The sequence below is a fragment of the Dipodomys spectabilis genome, unplaced genomic scaffold (genome assembly GCF_019054845.1).
Source record: "Dipodomys spectabilis isolate Male_0828 unplaced genomic scaffold, ASM1905484v1 ptg000455l, whole genome shotgun sequence".
Classification (NCBI taxonomy): Eukaryota; Metazoa; Chordata; class Mammalia; order Rodentia; family Heteromyidae; genus Dipodomys; species Dipodomys spectabilis.
The window spans coordinates 284,334-308,760 of record NW_024871132.1 but is presented as its reverse complement, the minus strand read 5'-3'; the positions used below and the strand labels follow the sequence as shown (position 1 = coordinate 308,760).

Here is a 24,427-nt window from a genome sequence, read left to right as displayed (position 1 = left end):
GACTTTGTGTCTTCAGGATGAATCCTAGGCGATTCCCTATGTCTCCACTGTTGACATAGTTTTTTTTCTAAAAAAGAAAGAAAAAAAATCACCAGAAAATTTCTCATACATTTCCAGTATTTATGGTTCTTGAGTTTTTCCTTCTGCAAAAGAAAAACTTCAGAGATAAATGCCTAAGTGGAAGAAAACAGGGCCCTGAGTCATTGCATTCTTGTTCCTGTTGAAATCCACGGGGCCTCAATGCTGCTCCGAAGTTTCTTCTGCAGAGGCGAGGCTGACTGACCCCTTTGGTCATTTCTCCTAACATTTCCTTTTTGTATGGTGGCTTTTGTTTTTAATATAACTTCATTTTGTCACCAATTTTTTCCTTTTTTTTTTTTTGACAGAAGTACTGGCCTTTTCTACAATTTCTTTGGATTGATCTTGAAGGAAAAACAATTTAAACATCAAGATACCTATTTGTCAATCAACTTGCTGTTACTCTGACAAGTAAAGGAGGTAAACAGCTTATAAGAAGGAAAGGTTTGTTTGAGCACATAGTTGCAGAGGTCAGTTGCTCTAATGGTTTGAGGGCCTGTGGCAGCACAGTACATCGCAGTGGAAATCTGTGATGGGATAAAAATTGTTCAATGCATGGCAGCTGGGAAATGAAAGAGAAAGAAATGGGCCCAGCTCCCTAGGGTGCCCTTTGGGAGCATGTCCCCAATAACCTAATTTCCTCCCACAGGTCCCACCTCTGAGAGGTTCCATCATCCCTCTGAAGTGCCACAGCCAGTGGCCAAGCCTTCAACACATGGACCTTGGAAGACATTCATCCCAAACTACAGTACTATTCAAAACACAGTCTTAGCCAGGTGCTGATGGCTCATGCCTGTAATCTCAGCTACTCAGGAGGCTGAAATCTGAGGATTGTGATTCAAAGTCAGCCTGGGCAGGAAGTTCATGAGACAATTACTTCCAATTAACCAGCAAAAAAGCCAGAAGTGGAGCTGTGAATCAAGTGGTAGAGACTAGCCTTGAGAAAGAAAGAAAAAAAAAAGCTCAGGGATGGCACCCAGGCCCTGAGTTCAAGCCCCAGGACCAGCACAAAAGAAGGCGTCCCCCCCCCTCCCAAACCCACAGTTTAATAGTTTGCAAATCCTTGGTATGGTTCCATAGAATGACAGAATTGAAGTCACTCAAGTTCCATCCATCTGGCTCTACAATCACCCCATTGTTTATTTCTCTAGCCTCGGTTAAGAGCAAACACACGTGGCTGAGTCCTTGTGAGTTGACAGCCAAATTAACTTCCATGTGGAATCCAATATTCATTATAGGAGAAACAATTAAAGTGTGCTAATTTAGGCTTCTGTATATACTATTAAACTCAACAATAGCTACAATTGTTTAGAACTTATAGCAACAAAGGATGACTCTAGTAGGAGTACTAGTCATAAACGTGTATTTAGAACTCCCGGTGCATGCTGAGAATCAAAAGCAGGCCAGCTTTGGGATGGTCTTATTAGTGATGAGTTCTCTACAGACATTGTCCCCACATTGTCTGTACCGACCTTGCCCTACCATTAACCCACTCTCAATCCACTACAGACTTTAATTAGAAAATTCACTGTCCTCAAAATGGCAGTTCAGATCTGAGGGACATACTTTTCTATTCCCACAACTCCATCACACTTTCATTATCCTGATTGAGTAGATTTAAAGATCGAAGCCCCTAGATTTGTTCTCTCCTGCAGAAGCCACGCCCTCTTGACCTGGGAAGGGACCCAGTGATGTCCATCTCTCAAGTCCCACTCTTCACGGGACTCTAGGGGTTTCCTTCTGGAGTTTCTCTCAAGCCTCCTGTAGATTGTCTTCCTGGACCATCCGGAAGGTAGAGTTCTTGTCTCTTTCAGCCACAGTTCAGCTTTGGGATTCTGGAGGAGGGGTGGGGGCAGGGAGAATGTACTTTCTCTCTTGCGTCTTCTTTTTTTAAAAAAGTAGAAATCTGCCAATGTTAATTGAATCATGTCGAAGGTCCTTTTTAATGCCCTCGGGAGCTGACTGGGCCTTAGAGTGACCTTGGCCAGGCTGTCCCGGGCTGCTGCGGATGAGGAAGGGAAAGGTCAGCTCCTGGCCCAACCTGCTCGCTCTGGTGAACTCCTGAAGGCCCCGGATGACTTTTCCGAGGGTTATGTTTCCTTGTTTGGCATCTTCAGAATGGCTGGGCCCTGGAGACTTCCAGATGTCCCTGTGTAACGTTCGGAGCCGGATTTCCTGGACAGTGAGTGCCCTCCTCATGCAAACATCCTTATTTGCCATGGCAAAGAAGGGGGTGGGAAGGATTTCTCAAGGATGCCCAGGCTCTCACTCACTCCACACAGCCTCAAACTAGCTCACTCCAATCTGCGAGGCAATAGAGAAGCAGATTCCCGATTCCCATTTTAGAGATGGGGAAACTGAGGCGTGGATGGAGAAACTCATGCAGCTGCCTTTTGGGGGGTGGAAGAAATGATCGTAGAATACCATCCCTCCCAACATACTCCTTTATCCAGCCCAGCCTCAACTCGCTTAGCTCAGGCTTGGCTCAAGCCCAGCAATCCTGGTTACACAACAGATACCAAGCATGTACTCTGCTAGAGGATATAAATAGATACAGTGCCTTGCCTCTAAGAATTCATGATTCAAAAAAAAAATCACAAGATTTGTACATTGAGCAACCAGATGTCTTTAGAAATGTGGAAAAGGAGTAATGGCATAGAAACAGCTCCTTTTCTATGACTTTGTTTGTTTGTGTATTTTTATACCAAAATCTGTTACCTATGTCTGGCAACAACATATTTAGGAAATGATCCTTAAAAAAAAACAATAACAAATCCCCAAACCCTATGAACTAGGGACAAGTTACACATTTGTGACCTGTGTCAATGTCCCTGTAGATATTTGTGTCACACTGTGACTTTCATGGCTCCCTACCGACTTAGCCCAAATACAGTTTCTGACTCTTTCCTAACCCTACGCTGCTCAGCCACACACTTCACACAAAATCTCAATCATTAAACCCAACACCATTTGCCATCTGGCTACACATTTTAGCCTTATTATTCCAGGAAATGTGAAATGAATGAAACTTGAGTTGTTTGACCTTTCAACCAGCTGCTCTCTAGTGAGTCTCTTTCTTTCTTTCTTTCTTTCTTTCTTTCTTTCTTTCTTTCTTTCTTTCTTTCTTTCTTCCTTCCTTCCTTCCTTCCTTCCTTCCTTTCTTTCTGTTTGTTTTGTTTTTGTTTTTGGTTGGTTGTGGGGCTTGAACTCCAGGCCTGGGTGCTGTCCCTGAGCTCTTTCAGCTCAAGGCTAGTGCTCTACCTCTTTCTTTCTTCATCTACCCTTACCCCAGCCCATCTCCCAGACAAAGGCAAGGAGCAAAGAACTGATAGGAAGTGGCTAATGGTGGCTTAGAACCAAAGTTACACACCTGAGAGCTATAAAACATTTGCAGAAGAGACAGCGATTAAACAAGGGGAATTCTCTTGTTTACAGGGCACTCCTTCCGGCCTCTCTTTCAGAATTCCGGAAGCAGATGTTCTTTGTGAAAACTTGCCTCTGGCCCAGATTCTCCGGTGTGCCCATCCCTTTGATGACTGTAGCTTGAGAAGTTCCTCCCCAAAGGTATCTGCCTTTCCTCGGAGGATGCCATCTTGAAGCTAGAGTCAATTCACTTTGAAATGCTTCCCAGGGTAATTTTAGGCAAGGAGAGGGCTCAAAGAGAAGAATTTAGAGCCTCTGCCATGGTCTTTCCTGTCTTCTGAACCAACTATCTTTCCTACCCTCTAGTTACATTTCACTGTCCACATCAGGTCGTTCCAGGGTGAAAAAAGACCCTTGGGCCCTGGACTTGGTGGAATCGTGTCTCCCCACATTCCATGTTCACCTGGAAAAGCTAGTTTGGAAATAGGATCTTTGCAGAAGAAATTTAAGAATGACATGAGATGGTGTTGAACAGAATGAGTCTTTATTCTGCAGAGAGTATCTGCATAAGATGCAGAAACAGGACAGCTGGACACCCACAGAAGAGGAGGTCTGAGGACAGACAGAGACCAGAATGGTCGGTTACAAACCAAGGATTCTGACCAATGGCCCAAAGCCAGGGAGAGGCAAGGAAGGAGCCTCCTTGGAATTTTCAAAGGGAGCTCTCACGTCACCTCCTGGCCCTGACATCAACTCCTGGCCTCTAGAACTGTGAGAGTAACCGTTGTATTACTTTAGGCCACACAATTTGTCATCATTTGTTTCATTAGTAACAGGAGACTAATCCTCCTTCCATATTTGTCCCAAATCTTGACACAGGCTCTGCTCTTGGGAAAGAAGGGGTCAGAGAAACTCATCCCACGACAGTGTCAAAAATCCTCACAGTACAGATGAGGAAACAAAGACCATTTCATTCATAAAGCAGGAATGGGCACTAAATACTTAGTATCTCATTGGAGGCTGAGTCTGTTCTGTAAGCAGTTGTGCAGAGTGCCAGTGATGTTGAACAGTAACCAAAGGCCACAGCAGCTTTATGGGCTTAAACAGCCCCACAGAACCACCCAAGGAAAATGAAGGCATCTGTGGGCTCCTTGGTAATAGAGACCTGGAGGATGGAAGAATGAGCTCATGTTCACACTTTGGAGAAGCATTCATGCATATTACCACAAGCTGCTTTATTTCATGTCTATGGTCATTGTTGGTGAGGATTTCATTGGTCAGGATGTTGTGCTCAGAAGGAGACATGAAGTCACTATTGTTTGATGTATTTTGCAAAGGTGATAGTTCTTCTGTTTTTTTTTTTTTTTTTTGAGGAATGCAACTCATAGCTCATCTTCAGGAAGAAAATAATCCTCCACTCTTCTTACCTTCTGATGAATTTACAATTATTATTGAATGTAATCAGAAAGGATCAGTAGCTGGCCAATAAGCCTTTGCCTTCTTTAGAAAAAAATTACTATTTGCAAGAATGAAGTGTCTTCACTGACGATGATGTGGACCTCCCTGCCATTGCACATTCCCCCTTTTGTGGCCAGGGAGAAGGCATTTTTGGAGGACTGATGGAGTCCAGCATTATGATCACCTGGTGTTCTGATGCTTTCCAGCTGTTAAGGACTGGTGTTTGAGCAACTCAGGAATGGGAGGATCAACAGGAGCTAACAGAAAATGTGGATGACGGAGCATCTGATGGAAGCATCCTTAAGTGGACTGTGCTCCCCCCCCCATTTCTTTAGGACCAAGCTCACAGTACTTAGTGCACCTGCATCTTGGTAGTGAGAATCTCTCTGAGAGTGACTCAGCAGCCATGCTGAGCTGAGGAATGAACGTGTGCACACTCTCCTGGTCGCCAGAGGTCTCTGTGGGATGACAAGCCGACTGAGGAAGGCAGGGGCTGAGTCACAGGCAAGGCAGTGGGGCCCCTGGCTACACGTTTCAAAGAAGAACAGTGCTGTGGTTCCTATCATGCCGCACAAAGAGCCTGCGGACCCTCAGAGGTGGAAATCTTGCAGCTGCAACCTCTCTCCTTCCAGGAAGGCTCCCTACCCATCCCATAGACAGTAGAAGCGAAAGGGAAGCCCACAAGGCTGAGCTGTGGCTAGATGTTAAAATGGGTTTGAAGAAGAACCACTTTGCATTCTCACAATATGCCCCCAACATATGCCTTATGATAGGGAATCTGAACCCACATTTAGATCCACTGATCATTTCAAAGAGAGGCTGGTGTTTCCTGGGCATCACCTTTCCCAGAATGCTTTGTGCTGATTCAGTCACCCTAGAAGATGGCTATGTTTCTAAGTCAAAAGAGACCCAGAGCTACCTGGAAAGGCCATAAAGAAGGATGAAGACTGCATTCAGGAGCCTCTGTGTGTGTGTGTGTGTGTGTGTGTGTGTGTGTGTGTGTGTGCGTGCGTGCACACGTGCGTGCACGCATGTCCTGAAGGGTCTGGATCTGGCTCCTCTCAGCTGGGAGAAGAACGCAGATCAGCTGAGGTTTTAAACACAGGTGGCTGCACAGGGAACCCTTCCCCCACCCAGGTCCTATCTTTTCCTAATATTTCCTAGTCCTCTGTCTTCAGACCGCTGAACGGATGCTCAGTGGCTCTTTTGGATGCTTCGAGGCTGCTCCTAGACCTTGAAAACTCATAAATGAACAAGAGAAGAACTTACAGATGGACAGCCTGTTCTCCCCAAATGGTAAGCGAGAAAAACAGCTCCTTTTCCTGCAGGACTAGGAAGGGAATGAGCATTCAAGTCCAAGGAACAGTAGAAGGATCACCTACAGCAAGGCTGTTAAGGATTCATGACAGTGTATGGGGAGTTCCTCCCATACATCGCAGTGGAACCCTATATGGGAATTCATGCTCTTGCTGTCTGCTCTTTGGCCTTGCCAGCTACAGCTGGGAAGGGGTGGGAAGAGACAAATAATACCCTTGGCTTCCAATTATACTATGATAATAGTTTAGATTTTTATTGAGTCAATAATTATCTCTGTACATTTAACAAAAAATAAAAAGCAAACCAAAACACAGCAAAGCACCCATTAGTCATCCGTCTGAGGTAAGGCTTAAATATATATTTAACACATATGGTTTTTATTCAATGCCCTGATTCAGAGCAGGCATGAGCTATTCATACCTCCAGGGGGTAAATGACTAGTTCTTATGGTAAATTAGGTTTTTGTTTTCATTTCCTTTTTGAGCCTTTGTCTCGGTTTTCTTGAATTTTATCTGAACCAAAGGCAAGAATAGTGTGGGGATTTAGGTTTCTCTTCATGACCTATGGGCAAATTGAAGGTGTTATTAGTCTCATGGGGGTTTCTGCTGGGTCCTGTTCCCAAGGAAACAGAGAAGTGCGCTGATGTTGCCTGGAACGAGTGGGCAGGCTGCCGACAGAGCTCTGGTCACAAAATGAGACTTTAAGAGCAAGCGAGCTCTCCTGTCATGTCCGTGTGGAGTTGAAAGCAAAGGCTTTATGAACGGCATCGGCAGATGTAACCGGCAGATGTCTGGGGACAGTGGAAGGTTGATGCAGGTTCTCAGCTCCTCAAAGAATTGAGCAAAAGGCAACGAGGAGTGAGAGAAGCACAAACTGAGATGAAAGTGAAGAGATGGTAACGTGGTAACAGGCTCCACAGTATGGGAACAGGTCTGAGCAAACACCCAAGCCCCCTGACCTGATATCCGTTGAAAGCTGATTTGAGATGAGGGAGAGATTCTCCCCCGAAGGGGATTCCTTTGGGGTGGACGGCTTCGAGTAGCAGGCCGTGGCGGATGTATTATAGTATTTTCTTAAACTGTGCATATCCATTCCCACCACTATGCATTCTGTTACAATGATATTAGGAATGCGCAGTGCATAAACATAGGGCCTTACTTAGGGGGTCTCTCCCCAAAGTTCACTGAAGGACAGTCAAGTAAATTTTGGCACATGAAGAGGAATTTTCCTGAGCAAATGTTCTCGTTATTGATCTCTTCTACCCTGGGCACAGGGTACTACTCCAGTCTAATGACTGAGGGCAGAGGCATTATTCTACTTTGATGTGAGAGACTCCATTTACACTCTTCCCTTTGCCAGACAAATCAACCCACAGAGGATTCTGCTTCTCAGCTCCGGGCATCTCTTCTATTTGCACCTCAGGGTGTGCCTTGGCTTCATCCCACTTTCCCCCTTATTTCTTACTATGATCTCAGTCATGCAATCATTTTTGTCTGTTTGGTTTTGTATGTGTGCCAGTCCTGAGGTTTGAACTCAGGGCCTGGGCACTGTTCCTGAGCTTTTATGCTCAAGGATAGTGCTCTACCACTTGAGACATAGCTCCACTTCTGGCTTTTTGTTGGTTAATTGGAGTTAAGAATCTTGTAGACTTTCCTCCCCCGGCTGGCTTCGAACTACAATCCTCAGATTTTAGCCTCCTGAGGAGCTAGAATTACAGGCGTGAGCCACCAGAGGCTGGCTTTTGGCTTTGTGATTTTGTTTCCCTTTTAATATAGAGTTACTTGTATCCAACACTGCCAGATTTCTTTCTTCTGCTTATTTGCCCTTAATTAGGAGATGCTGAAACAATATGTTCCTCCATTATCTGTCCAGCTTAGTACTTTGTACATACAAAGTATCCATCATATAACTACTGATTTGTGGGTTAATATTTAAGCATCGAATCAGACACATCAATGATCTAATCCTATGTGGGATGGCCTCTCCTAATTACTCGAGCTTGCATGATTCCAAGCGATTCTTCCCTTCACTCACAAGTGATTAATGCACTGTTGTTGGTCCAGCTTCGCCCACCACCACCTCCAAGCCTGTTGCCAAGTGTGGTTTGCCATGGCTGGGCCGGCATCCCGAAGGCCCGTTTGTTTGTCCTAGTATTCATTACTACTTGGCTCTCCTCCCATCTGCTGCCAGCGCACAGTTATTTATATCGGCGCAGAGAAGCCATGGTGAGCTTTGCCTTGATAACTCACATCCTCAGAATGCTTTCCATCCCAGAGGACTTTGAACATGGTATCTTCTCAGGAAACCTTTCCCTGTGGGCTCAGGGGGGAAATCTCTTGCTTTTCCTGGGAAGTGGCAGCTGCCCGTCCCGCTGATTGGTTGACAAGGTCCTTACATTCAGATGAAAGGCCCTGGACCACAAACTCTGTAGTGGAACTTGCCCAAAGCAGTCATGCCAGCTGAGTCATAGAGTGCCATTGAAACTGGGATTCCAGGAGATGGAAATGCCCACTAGGAGTGGAGCCAGGCGCTGAGTCACGGCCCTCAGCTGGGCACTACTTGCTAGGTGGCAAAGCTTCTAGAAGAAGCTTTGTGTACCATGTACATTCTATCAAAACATTACCTGTTACTCTATAACCATGTGCAATTTGTACATGCCATTTTTGAAAAAACATAAACTAATTTAAAAAAACACCTAATGTTTTTCTCCCAAACTTACTTAATATAGAACTATTTTAAGAGAAAAAAAAACCCAAAACATAAAGAACAAGCTGGGCACTCATGCCAGTGATCTGAGCTCCTCAAGTGCTGAGAACTGAGTATCAACCTAGGAAGCAAAGTCCATGAGACTCTATCTCTAGTTAAACACCAAAAAGCCATAAGTGGATGGTGTCTCAAGTGGTAGCAGAAAGCCTCAGAGATAGCACTCAGGCCCTGAGTTCAAAATCCCAGAACCAGTACAAAAACCAAGCAAACAGGTGAAGCTGAGTGCTGGTGGCTCACATCTGTAATCCTAGATACTCAGGAGGCTGAGATCTGAGGATCACAGTTCAAAGCCAGCCCAGTTAGAAAAATCTGTTAGACTCTTATTTCTGATTAAGAAGAGTAGAAGTAAAGCTGTAGCTCAAGTGGTAGAGCACCAGCTGTGAGAGGAAAAAGCCAAGGGAGAACTCCAAGTCCTTAGTTCCAGCCCCAGGAAAAGAAAAGAAAAAGAACAGGGAGGGGCACTGTTGGGAAGTCCCTTACCTCCCCACTGGCAGGCCACGACAGTCTGTGAGCTCTGGCATCTATTCCCAATGATTTGCAGTCCTGGGGGTCATGTTTGGGCTCTAATCATTCATCAGCTCTCATTTCCCCAAGCAATACAATTAATTACCGTCAGCATTTCATCCTTAGATCCAGGATATCCTTAGATACAGGATAAATAAAGGCAGCGGTCTACCTCAATTAACAAATCTCTAAAACAAGTCTCTAAAGAAATGAGATCAGCTCCCGAAGAAATCAGGTTGGAAGGAAAAGAGGATCGAGTAATCACTTGTAATGAAATTGAAAGTTGCAAATGTCTTCTCTTGCTGATGCTCAAGCGATAGTTGAAATTGCAACTTCCAGGAAAGGGTCAAAGAGAAAACTTATGGCCTGGTAAGATTTTCTGCTGAACATAAATTCTTCAATCAAATGTGTCTACATCATCAAACCACTCCAGAGGAATCACCAGCAGGAAGTCTAGCCCCTTTTTTTTGCCTCTGGATAAGCATTTCAGCCAGGGAAATATCAACATTGCACACCATTAGACTGGTGTTGAAATTGAGCAGGTGGAGGGAGGTGGGAAGCGTGGGTGGGAAGTTTCTAAACACTAGTTTTGAAATACCCACAGGTCTCCATGCTGCTCTTCACACCACCAAGAAAGTCATTTGCTTCTCCTGCTCTGAGAAGGCCATTTTCATGTTCTGTAAGAGCAAGCCTTTGACTGCTTCTAGCTTTGTCTTTTTCTTCTCAACACAGCCCTATGATAGCTCCCTTTGCTGTGAAGGATTCCTTTCTTACTCTCTGAAGGTTAGTTTGAATCGATAAAAACAATTTGGACTTTCAGCTTGGACAAGCAGATGTTAGCTGTTTTGTCTTTTTTGTTGTTGTTGTTCTGAAGAAAGGTAAATAGATGAGAGTTTGTGAAAATTCTTGAGAGAGAAACTGTCCTGATAGACCAGCTTCCCCAGAGTTAAAACAACATGTATAATTCATAGCCAGCTTTTGCTCGCTAGTGAACATTTTAAGAGATTTTTTTCCCATGTGATTTTTATCATGGTCTATTTTAAAAATCAAGAATTAAAAAAATACACCTTTGAAACTGGACATTTTCCTCCTGTTTTGAATCCTTTCCCTCTCTTTCCATTTCTTAATTATCAGCAGCTGAGTTGGTGTATTTCACAGAGAAGACAAAAAGAATCAGAAAGGAGTTCTGCATCCTACCTTTCCCAAGCTATTGATCCCCAGCATCCATCCCCAGGGAGCACATTTCCCCGGTCAGCTGGCGAGCTGAGCATCTCCCTACTACCATCTCTGCTCCCCACCTACTCTCCTTCCAGGAATGTCTGCTGTCTTTTGTACAATCATACCTGCAGGGAAATGAGCATACATCAAAGTTACTATCTTTAAAATCCTTCTCCCATGTCCACTTCTACCTGCAGGCTCATTTCTCTGTTTCTTTTACAGGGACTCCTTTATATGAGGCTCCTTCTATTTCCTTTCCACCAAATCTCCTGAATTTGATCTATCCAGAAGTGAAGAGGAGGGTCAATATCATTTTTTATGGTTAATCTTTTATTTATATAATTTTTAAAATATTTTTTGTTGGTCATAAGGCATGAACTCAAGGCCTAGGTGCTGTCTCTGAGCTCTTTTGCTCCAGGCTAGTGCTCTACCACTTTGAGCCACAGCTCTGCTTCTGAGTAATTGGAAATAAGAGTCTCACAGGGACTCTTCTACTTGGGATGGCTTTAAACCACGATCCTCAGATCTCAGCCTTTTGAGTAGCTGGTATTACAGGCATGAGCTACTGGTGTCTGTCTTAAATTTTTTAAATTAGTTGTATATGGGGGGTTCATTGTTCACTATTATTTTAAAGTGAAATGGAAGAAACTATTGACAAGTTTCTACTGTTGCTGGTGCTTACAGCAAATGACAGCTGAAATGTGCCTTGAGAAAAAAACAAAGAAAAAAATTATGACCTGCATAATTTTGTGTGGAAAATACGTTTTCTTGCTGTAACAATGAAATCACTCTTGTCATGGTCATCAGTAAGGTCAAAGTTAGTGGCATAGTCCTTTGTAAGGGTTGAAGGTAGCCACAGGGCCTATGGCCAGTGGTGTTACTACTAGACCAGCCCTGAGAATAGTTGTGTGGGACCTTTCCTGTTCCAGAAACTCTTGTCTGTATCTGTTCTTCAACCCTCTCCATGTTACTTCACCCTTTTACCATTCTGGTTTCAAGTACCTACAGCTGGTTTCTGATACTTGTAGTGAATAAGCAGTACTGAACACATTCACTGGAGGACCCAGACCAACTTGTTTCTAAAGATAGGGTCATTTCCCAAATACAGAGGTAGGCTGGAATATAATTTGGTAGACTCTCCAGCACCACAATGAGAACATAAAAATGCAATTAGCTAGAGAAGATTTAGGAGAGGTCCCAGGGTTCCTTACCACCAGAAGGAGTGAAGAAAATCTTGGTGGTTTGTTTGGGGAGAAATAATCTATTATCACTTCCCAGACAAGTCAACTTTTCTTCCAGTACTCTGTCCCTTTCTGGAGGTTTGTTCTTTGTTAAGATTAATAACTGTGGTGCTCATTTTGTTCAGCTCTGTCCTTTTAAAAAATGAGGCAAAGCTGGTCACCTGTGGCTCACGTCTGTAATCCTAGCTACTCAGGAGGCTGAGATCTGAGGATCACAGTTCAAAGCCAGCCTGGACAGGAAAGTCCATGAGACTCTTATCTCCAATAAACCAATAGAAAACTGGAAGTGGCGTGGTGGCTCAAGAGGTAGAGGGCTCGCTTTGAGCTGAATAGCTGAGGGACAGTGCCCAAGCCCAGAGTTCAAGCCCCACAACTGACCAAAAAAAAAAAAAAAAATCAAATAAACTGAAAAGCAAAGTGAGCATGTGCTATGCATACAGAAAGAGGAAACACTAACAGCCAAAGTTACTATGAAGGTGCTAAAATTCACTGATAACTAGATGCATGCAAATTTAAATGGAGAGAAAGCAGGTAATATCTAGAAAAAGAAGCATGTGCTGATCTTTGATCACAACTACAGAGACACCAAAGGAACCTGCACAGCATGATGTACAAGAACTTATGGAATACTTTTTAAGGAGGAAAAATAGAAGGGAGATTAGGAGATTTGATCAATTATATTTATACACAAAGGAATATCAAAATGAATGAACTTCAGGCTCAACATGAATAAGTTTTATAGAGATCATATGGAACAAAAAAAGCAAGTTGCAAAGGGAGACATAGAACAGTTTACAAAAGTTAGACATCATGGAAAAAAAATGCTATATTGTGCTCAGGGATACATATACATGAAAAAGTATAAAGAAACACATGGAAGTGATGAGAATTGGATTATGAATAACTGTCATTTCTGGGCAGAGGAGTGTGTAAGAGACTGTAAAGTAATAGGAAATGTGAACAAAGGCTCACCGTACTTTGCGTAATGAGCTGGGTAGTGGGTTAATCCTGTCACATACATAAAATATTGTATAATAAACAGATGAAAGAAACAATGGAATTAGGTGAGAAGGTGAGCTATAGGTGTTTTCCCAGGTTGCTCAGGGGTGCCTGTGGTCCTTTAAGTACTGGTTTTTCTAGAAGTGTCCTCAAGATCAGCATGGGCACAGATTTGGCCAATATTTCCCACAACATGGCCCAGCTTCCTGGTTCATGAGTTAATGAGTTTGTTGACACAAGTTTTTGCCTTCTGCAGTTTATGTTGCAGAAATGAAATGAGAACAAGGAACAATCAGCTTGGCTCACTCCATTGCCTCCTTTCCCATCTCCTTCCTGTTACGGATTGAGTTTAGTTAAGGGAAAAATAGGTAACTGGCATTGCCAGGGTTTACTTTTCTCTTGGAGTTCTTGGCCTGGTGTTTACCAACCTTCTCCATCAGCAGAAAGACCTAAATCATTCAAATAAAAGGGAGACACGGTTATTGCGGACCTGTGAACGTACCACAATAATGGTTGTTGACCTCATACTACAGGAAGAAATGTTGAGCAGCTATAGTACAGGGATAAAGATATCACGGGTTGCAGGAGGCACACAGGCAATGAATTAGTGGTGTTTATCAAGGTCCTGCCAAATGTCCATGTCCTTCAACCACAATCCTTTTTCCATTAGTGGTGTTGATACCTTGTGCTTACCAGGCAGGCATTCTACCATTTGAGCCATATCTACAGTCCTTTTTGTTCTAATTATTTTTGAGATAGGGTTTCATTTTTTTTGGGGGGGGAGGGGCCTGAGCCAGCCTGAATTGTGATCCTCCTATTTATGTTTTCTGCCATAGATAGAATAATAGGCATGGAAGACTATACTTAGCTATTGGTAGAGGTCAGGAGGGAGGTTTCTTGTGACCTTTTTACTCAGGCTGGCCTTCAACTGTAATCTTTCTAATCTCTGCTTTCTGGTAGAATTATAAGCATGAGCTACTAGGTAGGATTATAGCCATGAGCTACAAGGCCAGGCTTACCTTACCCTCCCCAGCTTTTTCTCTCTGTTTTTGTCTCTGTTTCTGTCCCTCCCCCCTTCTACTCCCCCACCCCAGGCTTGAATTCAGCTTTCTAGGCAAATGCTCTACCACTTGAGCCACACCTCCAGTTCTTTAGTTATTTTCAAGTACCATTTACAGTTTTTCTCTAGGCCAGCCTCAGGCCACAGTTCTTCTATCTATGCTCCCAGTAGTTGAGACCATCGTGTATATCACCACGTTCAGCTTGCTAGTCGAGATGGAGTCTTGCTAAGTTTTTGCATGAGCTGGCCTTAACTATGATCTTCCAGATATCTACCTCCTGAGTAAGTGGGATGACAGCATGAGCCTGTAATCACATTTAACAAATATAATCATCAATTATGATTGTTTATGTCTCCCAAATTGCAAATCAAACCTAAAGGTCTCAAACAACAAAATAGTTAATAAAAATATAGAAAAATCTTGAAGTGGCACTGTGGCTCAAGTGGTAGAGGGCTCACCTTGAGTTGAAGAGCTGAGGGACAGCACCCAGGCCCCACAACTGACTAAATTAATTAATTAATTAAATAGAAAAATCCAACACATTATGATGCATGGATTAAGTATAGTCTATATAAGTATAGTCTATATAAGTCTATATAAGTCAGAGACTAGAGGTGTGGCTCAGCAGTACAGTACTTACCTAACAAGCATGAGTCTTGCAAGCAGAGAAAGATATGGATATTCATAAGAGTGCTGTATTCCATAAAAACAAAAAGAGAAAGACCAATCAGACTCATTCTATGAAGCTAATATTACTCTGATGACAAACCAGTTAAGGCTGTGACAGAATTATAGACCAATTTCCTTGGTGAACATAGATGCAAAAATTCTCAAAATTCCATGAACTAAATTCAACACATTAAGTAGATCATACAACATAATCAAGTTGGTTTTATTCCAAGAATACAAGGATGGCTCAATGTACATAAAGCAATGTGGTGAAACACATAAACAAAATACAATTCACATGCTCATTTCAATAGAAGCAGAAAAGTCCTTTCAGAAAATTCAACATTCCTTCATGATAAAAGCCTGAAGAAACTAGGGACAGAGGAACAAATACCTCAGCATAGAAAGGTAATATATGGCCAGACACTGGTGGCTTATGCCTGTAATCCTAGCTACTCAGGAGGCTGAGATCTGAGGATCACTGTTTAAGCCAGCCTGGGAAGGAAAATCCATGAGACTCTTATCTCTAATAAACTACTCTGAAAAAGCTGGAAGTGGTAGAGCACTAGCCTTGAGCAAAAAATGCTCAGGGACAGAGCCCAAGCCCAGAATTCACACCCCAGGACCAGCCAAAAAAATTAATATATGATAACCTATACCCAACATCATACTAACTGGAGAAAAACTAAAACAATTTCCTCTAAAGTCAGAAATGAGACTTTGGTGTCTAGTTTCTCAACTTTTATTTTAGTGCTATACCAATAATGACTATTCTAAGAAATAAACCAGAAAAACAAACTCATTCATAATAGCCTCATAAAAAAGTAAATACCTATAAATAAACTAAGGCAGTAAAAGAACTCAATGAAAACTACAAAATACTCTGAAGAAATAGAACACACTGAAGATGGAAAGACCTACAATGTTCCTATATTAGCACAACTAATGCTATGAAAAGTGCTATACTATCAAATAATCTATAGCTCAAACCTACAGATTCAATGCAATCTCTAATTCCAAGATCATTTTTCACAGAAATAGAAAATACAGTCCTAAACTTTTGGAAACACAAATGACTCTGAGTAGTCAAAGCCATCATGTGAAAAAAGAGAAAATGCTGACTGCAGACTGTGCTGCAAAACCATAGTAACAAAAATGGTATGGTATTGGTACAAAAGCATACATATAAATCAATGCAATAGGAAAGAAAACACAGAAAGAACACCACACAGCTACACTCATCTTATTTTTGACAAAGGAGCCAAAAACTTGTGTTGGAAAGACTAGATATTCACATATAGAAGACCAAAACTAGATCTCTATCTCTTACCCTGTACAAAAATCAATGGGACAAAGACCTTTATATAACACCAGAAACTGTAGAAGCTGTCAAAGGAAAAGGGAGACACTCTTTAAACATAAAGGCATAGATTATACTTTTCTGAATAGAGCCCTAATTGCTCAGAAAATAAGAACAAGACTTGAAAAATGAGACTGTATCAAATTAAAAAGTTGCACAGCAAAGGAAACAATTACTAGAGTAAAAGAAAAATCTACTGAATGGAAGGCTATCTTTGCCAGCCATTCACTGCATAAAGGATTAGTATCTAGAATATTAGAATTTAAAAGTTAAACACTCAATATCTAACAAGTGAGCAAATGAAGTGGAACGATTTCAAAGTATCAGTAACTAATAAATACATGAAGAAATGTTAAGCATCCTTATCTAGAAGGAAATACAAATCAAAACATCATCAATATTCCATCTCACCCCACTCTCATCAAGAAAACAAACAGCAAATGCTGGTGGGGACTCTGGTGGGGGGAGATGTGGCCCTCATACTAGTGATGTTGTGTCAACAAGTCAGTGTGGTGCTGCTTCCTAAACAACTCAAAGCTAAAACTACCACCTGATACTGCTACTGTTGACTTTGGGCACAAAGTCAACATACAGTGGAGAAACCTGTACACCAGGCATATAGCAGCTCTATTCATTATCACGGAACCATAGAATCGGCTTTCATGCCCACCAACCAGTCAATGCATAGATCAACTGTAGGAGTGCATTGGGTCAGAACACATGGTATTTATGTAAGGAAATCTGACAATATAACCCCTCTGTACAACTAATGTATGCTAATTTCAAATGTAATAAAACACACAGTTGAAAATATGCACACAATAGAGCATTATCCAGCCACATAGAAGAATGAAATTATGTCATTTACAGAAAAATGGATGGAATTATGTCAAACAAAATAAGCCATGGAGAGAAAAACAAATATTGCATGTCCTCGCTCATATTTTGAATCTTGTCCTTAAAAATGAATAATAAGAACATAAAACAGCTTCTGTTTTGAAAGTTGGTTCCAATGGGGAGGAGAGCGTGGAAGGAAAAGGGTATGGAGGGGGGCAAACGTGGTTGAAAGACTTTATTCACAGGTATGAAAATCAAACAATGAAACCTGCAGGAATTGTTTTAAGAAGAAGGAAAGGAGAACGAGAGATGATAGAGGGAATGGTACACATATATAGAAATACCACAACAAAACCCCTTTTGCAATGAATACATGCTAATTAAAATGTAAAAAAATAACTTTAGAAGTTTACACAAAGTTCATCTGTCTGATGCTTTCAGACAAGCATATGCCTTCCCCTCTCTGGAGTGAAGAACAGCGGCTAAAACCAGTCTTAGGTTTTGAGTTGAAGAGATAGGACAACTTACCTCCCACTCCGGATGGAAAGCCTGAAGGAACCAGGCTCATGTGGGTGAGGGATTTGAGTTACTTTGTGCCTCCCCAACACCTCCTCCACTTCCTATAGTAAAAGCCCTAACGCCAGCGCTTCAGAATGCAACCATCTTTTGAGACAATGGTTGGAGGTATAGATAGTAAGGTCATGGTGGAGTCAGGTGGCTGCTCATCTACTATCATTGGGATTGCTATTAAAAGGGGGTTATTTGCCCACAGAACTGCTCACGAGGAGAGCTCCAGGGGAAGAGCCCCTTGTGTTGTCACAAGCCAAAGGACTACCAGCAAGGAGAGAGGCCTGGAATGGACCCTTCCCTGGCCACTTGGAGAGGGAATATAGCCTATAGCCTCTCTGTTTCAGTCTCTGACCTCCAGAGCTATGAGAGAATACACTTCTGCTGCTGTTGTAAACTACTCAGCTTGTGGTGCCTCAGCACGGCAGCCACAGAGCACTTCCATGGTGAGCCCTAGCCAAAGGGGAGGCTCCTCTGGCCCTGGTCAGGAGGCCTCCAGACCTCCTGCACCCGTGTAGCTGGGGCCTACCTGCTATCTGGAGCACTGGAAGCCCTGGGTCAGAAGGCAGCTGACCCTAGAGTCCAGGGACAGGTTAATCTGGACTCACCTATCCCACAGGGAGACTGCTGGTAGGCAGAGTTTATTTAAACTGCCTGGCCCATTTTATTACTCAAGATACACCATCATGCAAGTGACTCATAAAAGTGCACAGAAAAGGAAGGTGGCATCACTTTAATCCCTTTAAGGTCATGCAATGGGGAAATCAATCATCTATTACAACCGACAATCGAAAACCACTTGGAAAGAGTTGTTCACCCCCAGAATCTTGGCAGTAGAGGATTCATTTCCCACAGTTTTCTGAAATCTTTGCATCTTCTCAATCTTTGGCAAAAGAAAGCACCAGATAATTTAAGTTCCAGGGTTTGTGAGGGAGTTTGGGCCTGACAAAAAATCAAAGCTTCTTTGTTGGCACACCACCTGAAGGCTGAGAACGCAGGTGAGGTGGGCACTCTGCAGATGTTAGCATTCTGGGAATTTCTTGCAAAACAGAAACAAAAACAGAAGAAATGATCTGCTAGTTATCCCAAAGAAATGACTCAAGTTCTAACGCATTACTCATATTTAACAATTACTCTCATTTCTACAGAGGATTTCAAAGTGGTTTGCAAAGGGAATTGAACTTTCCCAATGACCCAAGGGACAGACATACCCTGCTAAATTTGCAAGAAACTAGGGCAAATGATGACACAGAGGCAGGGCCCCAGGAGCCCAGATGGCCACCCAAGCTGGCCAGGCTCCTGATCCAGTGCCTTCCCTTGCCAGCTCCGCCTGAGCAATCACGGGCAAGTTATTGCTCAACACAAGTGCCTGTCTAACAGTCAAGTGTTATTACTCCATGAATATGCTAATTACACCATGACTGGTTGTGGTCTTTATTTCCATATAAACTTCCTAGTGTTGGTAAGCCTACCCTGGTTCTTCACTGCTCAGGCAACACTGCCAACACAGATGTCACTGTCTTAGACACCAGGCTATCTGCAGGATTATGGCAAGGTGACATTGTGGCATGTTGATGAGGGGGATGCCATTTTTCCGCCTGAGATGGCTCTTGCTGTGTATGTGCTGTGTGTGTCACCAAGTTTACCCAGGCCAACCAGTATCTGCTCCCAGCAAAACCCCAGACACCAAAGCTAATAACAACAAAATGAAAGGGGCTAGTGCAAGCTACTAAAATAAAGAGGCTATCTGGCTTTGGGGATGTGCTAAGGCTTTGAATGACAAAAGTACAATAATGTGTCACAAGAATTCTTGATTCCAGGATAAACATTGCTTCCAATATCCATTTTCTCTTCACACCAGAGCCCCAAGAGAACATCCAGTAAAGAATGTCACATCTTGACAAGAATCAGGATGCAGGAGTCCAGTAGGCAGTGCCGACGTGGATTTTAGCAGCCATTACCTGCCATCTTTGTTGATGAGAGTAAAATTGAATGATCAATCTACCCATGATGGGGCTGTTTTTCTCACAGTCCCTAAAGATCCTGTGGAGCTAGAACAGCAGAAAGACTGCTCTCTCGAGGTTCCTGGGAGACCTTCATGGCCAACCAGCCTCTCACACTGGGTTCCCTGGGAACCCCAGGGGCACAGCTCTCCCTCCTTCTCATTCCATCCATGGATAATTGAGTTTCTACTGTGGGCCCAGTCCCAAGCACAGGGAAGAAAAGTCTAGGTATGTTTGGTTTTGAAAAGTGTCTTCTTCTGGGCACTGGTGTCTCACGCCTGTAATCATAGCTACTCAGGATGCTGAGATCTGAGGATCATAGTTTGAAGCCAAAGTGGGTGAGAAAATCCATTCAATTAATCACCAAAATTGAAGCTGTGGCTCAAGTGGTAGAGTTCTAGCCTTGATTTTAAAAAAGCTATAGAAGCTGGGACAATGCCCAGGTTCTGAGTTCAATCCTTAGTACTGGGGGAAAAAAAAAAAAGGAAAGAAGGAAGGAAGGGAGGGAGGGAAGGGCGAGTCTTCTATCAGTCAGATCTACATTTTTCATACAGAAGCACATCTCAGTCTTAAGTTATTAAGTTATTAAAACAACAGATAGTAGTGGGTGACTGTTTCTCTAAACAGCGCTATTTTTTTTTACATTTGTATCTAAATCTTTTAGTTTGTGTGTTATGAGGATTATGAATTTGTCAAAAGAATGTTTTCCAGAAAACTAACAAAGTAACTGCCAGTACCTGTGCTTGCTAGGTAGGTAGGTAACTTTTGTGCTTTGGTTAGTTTTAAGATAGGGCCTCGTGTGTGTGTCCTGACTAGTCTGGACTTCATTACTTCTACTTACGCTTCTGCATAGTTGGAATGGTAGCCATATGTTAACACACTCAGTTTAATCGTTAAGATGGGGCCTTGCTAACTTTTTTGGCAAGGTTGGCTTTAAGCCACAATCCACCTGATCTTTGTCTCCCAAGTAGTTGGAACAAATGTAAGGCACTGTGTCAGACCTTTACTTTGAACTTTTATAAACATTAATTGGACATAAAGCTCTTCCTAGGAATGGAGCTAATTGTAATTTTTAGTGTCATTTGTTGAAAATATTTAAAATAACTGAAATAAAATAATTCAGAATTTCCATTTCACTGGCCACTTTCCTAGGCATCTTGTTGTAAATGTGTAATGCTTTAAACAAAATTGTACAACATAGTTGGAATTTTATTTTCCTTTTTACCACTAATCATCAAGAACTTTTATTTCAGTATAAATTTCATACTATCAATGCTTACAGAGTGATGATATTCAGCCTAGTAAATATGTTATTAATTTCTCCACCATCATTTCCTATTACAAATACCCTATGGATTTTCTTTTTTGTGTGTGCTGCTACTGGGGCCTGAGCTCAGGATCTCAGTGTTCTCCCTTAGCTTTTCCACTCAAAGTTAGTGCTTTGCCACTTGAATAGCACTACTTTCTGCTTTTTTGTGGATAATTGGAGATAGGAATGTCAACAGATTTGTTTTCTTTAATATTTCCTCAGGAAAATTCCTAGCACTAGGGTTACTGAACTAAAGAGTATTCTTCCTATCTGTGCCAAGTAGTTCTAATGATTCTTCTATTCTTTTCTGGAGTAGTTTGAGTGTTTCAGGTCTTACACTGAAGTCTTTACCCATTTAAGAAGTGATCTAGTTTCTTTTACTGCATGTAGATGTCCAGTTTTCACACCACCATTTAGTAAAGAGGGTTTTGGGTCTGGTTTTGTTTTTTTTTCTATCCTATGTTTTTACTGTCACCAAATATTACATGGCTGTAGGACTGTGGGTTTATTTCTGGATCTTCTATTCTGCTCCATGGTTTTCAAGCCTATTTTTATGACAGTATTACACTGTTCTCATTATGAGAGCTCTATGGTAGTTTGAGGTCTGGAATTGTTATACCTCTAGCACTACTGTTTTACAGGATCACCTTTTCAATTCAGGGCCTTTTGTGTTTCTATATAAATTTTTGTATTGTTTCACCTAGCAAATGACATTGGTATTACACTGAATTTGTAGATTGCCTTAGGCAATCCAGAAATATGGGAGGTCTTTCTATTTCCTAATATCTTCTTTGATTTTCTTCTTCAAAATTTTGTACTTTTCAATGTAGATGTCCTTCACTTCCTTGTTTGGTTGATTTTTAGGTGGGGTTTTTTTTTTTTTTTTTTGAGACTATTAGCTTGAAGGTCGAATCTCTAGGGTCCTTTAGATATAAGATGTTAATAGGGATAGCTTTCCTTCTTCTTTCCCTATTTGGATCCTCTTTATGTCTTTCTCTTGCCTCAGTGCTCTGTCTAGGAATTTTAGTGCTGTATTGAAAAGGAGTGGAGAAAGTAGACATTCTTGTCTTGCTCCTGATTTAAGAGAAAATGGTTTTAGTTTTTTAGCATTTAGTGTGATTTTGGCTGTTTGTCATAAAGTCTTTGTTATGTTGAGGAAGGTTCTATTCCTAGCTTCTTCAGAGCTTTCATCATAAAATTGGTTGGATTTCGTTGAAGGCTTTTTCTGCATCTATTAAGTTGATCATGTGATTTTGTCTTTGGTTTTGTCCGTGTGTTGTATTACATTTATTGATGTATGCGTCCCTAGGATGAAGAACTTCTTGGCACAGGTAAGAACTTTCTGAGTAAAGTTTCAGAGGCTCAGAAAATCAAAGAGAGAATTGACAAATGGCATTGCATTAAACTAAATAGTTTCTGCGTGGCAAAAGACATAGTTAGCAAGCTAAAAAGACAGCCTACAGAACAGCAGAAATCTTTACCAGCTATAGGTCAGACAGTGGCCTAATATCCAGAACATTCACAGAGCTCAAGAAACTAAACCTTTAAAGAATCAACAACTTGGGCTGGGAAGGTAGCTCAATGGTGCAGTGCTTGCCTTGCATGCATGAAGTTCTGGGTTTGATCCCTCAGCACCACATAAGCAGAAATAGCTAGAAATGGCACCATGGCTCAAGCAGTAGAGCGCTCGCCTTGAGCTGAAGAGCTGAGGGACAGCGCCCAGGCCCAGAGTTCAGGGCCACTACTGACAAAAAAAAAAAAAAGAATCAACAACTCAATAAGTGGGCAAATAAGCTCAATAAAGACTCTTATTATCTCCAATTAACTAACAATAAGGCAAAAGTAGAGTTGTGGCTCAAGTGATAGAGTGCTGGCTCAGAATAGCACCCAGGCCCTGAGTTCATCGTAAGACCAGCACCAAAAAGAAAAAAAATAAGGGAGGAGAATGCATTCATACAATTCAATGTATATCCAATGAACCTAGGAAAATTGAGGGGAGGGTTTGGACTGAGAGGGGTGTGGGAGAATGATGAAAGAGAGGGCCTAAATACATTGTACTTAAAAACTGATTTGTTGAATGGTCCCCCTTTGTACAACTCCTTAAAGATAATAAAAAATATAACTTTTAAAAAGAGTATTATTATTATATTATTATTGGTCGTGGGTCTTGAACTCTGGGCCTGGGCGTTGTCCCTCAGCTCTTCAGCTCAAGGCTAGCGCTCTCCCACTTGAACCACCGCACCACTTCCAGCTTTTTTTTCTGCTTATGTGGTGCTGAGAAATCGAGCCCAGGGCCTCATGCATGCAAGGCATGCGCTCTATCATTGAGCCACCTTCCCAGCCCAAAAGATTATTCTTAAATATCTGTTTTAGTGACTCAAAGTGCGTTGTTTTTTTTTTCTTTTATAAACTTAGAATGCTTTATGAATTGTGTGTCACCTGTGTACAGGGCTGTGCGAGTCTTCTCTGTATTGGTCCAATTTTAGTATATGTGCTGCTGAAGCAAGCACTGAAATGGGTTTGTTTGGAAAATTTCATAATAGCACTGAGGTCAGGAGAAGCATGAGGGAATTGCAAAATCAAGCCTGGTGATCCTATTGCTTGGCACTGGGTCTGCTAGAGCCAAAGCTCTGGCCTTCATGTACAAAGGGAGGTTTTAAAGAAGTAGACAGAAGAAGAGAGCTCCATCTAAAACAATACAGATGTGCCATTCCAATGACTAGATTGAGAAATGATCTTTTGCCTTTATTGACTTCTTTGCGTCTGCTGTGGTAACAGCTTGTTATAAAATGGAGTTCCCAGTTCTCACTGATCTGTGACTCATCAAACAAGTCTTTTCAACTACCTTCAGGGCTCAGAGTTGGCCTTATAATCACAAGAACTCAATAAATAGTTGTTGGCTCATATTGAAGAAACTGAATTTTTATTATTTCATTCCATTTTTTTTACAATTGCACCATGGCATGAGCAACAAATGAATCATTGTTGTGTCATAAACACAGAGATTGGAGGGTTGTTTGTTCTTGTAACAAAACCAACACTGTCCAGGGTGACTGACCACCTGGACAGGATTTTCTTTGAAATTTTTTTCTTTGGAAAAAAATCACTAAATGCACAAAGGTATTTACAGTGGCATTGTTTATCATCGCAAAGAATGGCTACTACTCCAGGAATGAAGTAAATAACGCTGCTCTATTTAATTCATTGTACAATCATTAAAAATAATGTTTACAAAGAGCTTGGGAACACATGAAATATGCTTATGCAAGACTAACTTTATAAGGAAGATAAAATTACATACAGACATGGTTAACATTGCATTCCAAATGTTATGTATGCAGAAAATGACAACAGTGTAACAAAACAAAGATAGAAGCGTTAAATCTGAGAGAACAGAAAGGATTTTTTTCCTTTCTCCTTTTCTTAATTTTCTGTATTTTTAAGAGGCCACATTGTATAATTAACAAAAGTACTTTGTAGAAAGCCATTTTCCCAGAAGATCAGTACCTATCTATCTATCTATCTATCTGTCAGTCATTAATTTGACAAATATTTTTTTAATTTAATTTAATTTTATTTGTGAACATACTGTACAGAGGGGTTACAATTACATGGGCAGGATAATGTGTACATTTCTTACCAAGCATTGCAGCCTCCTCCTTTGTTTACCCTTCTCA

The 24,427-nt window shown here is 41.7% G+C and overlaps 1 non-coding gene across 1 annotated transcript; it reads right to left on the bottom strand.

Moving 5' to 3' along the window:
- Positions 1–23,155: 23,155 nt before the first annotated feature.
- On the bottom strand, positions 23,156–23,260 carry LOC122098068. Its single transcript, XR_006145655.1, has one exon. It is a non-coding gene; the product is annotated as a U6 spliceosomal RNA (small nuclear RNA).
- Between the last annotated feature and the right edge of the window lie 1,167 nt (positions 23,261–24,427).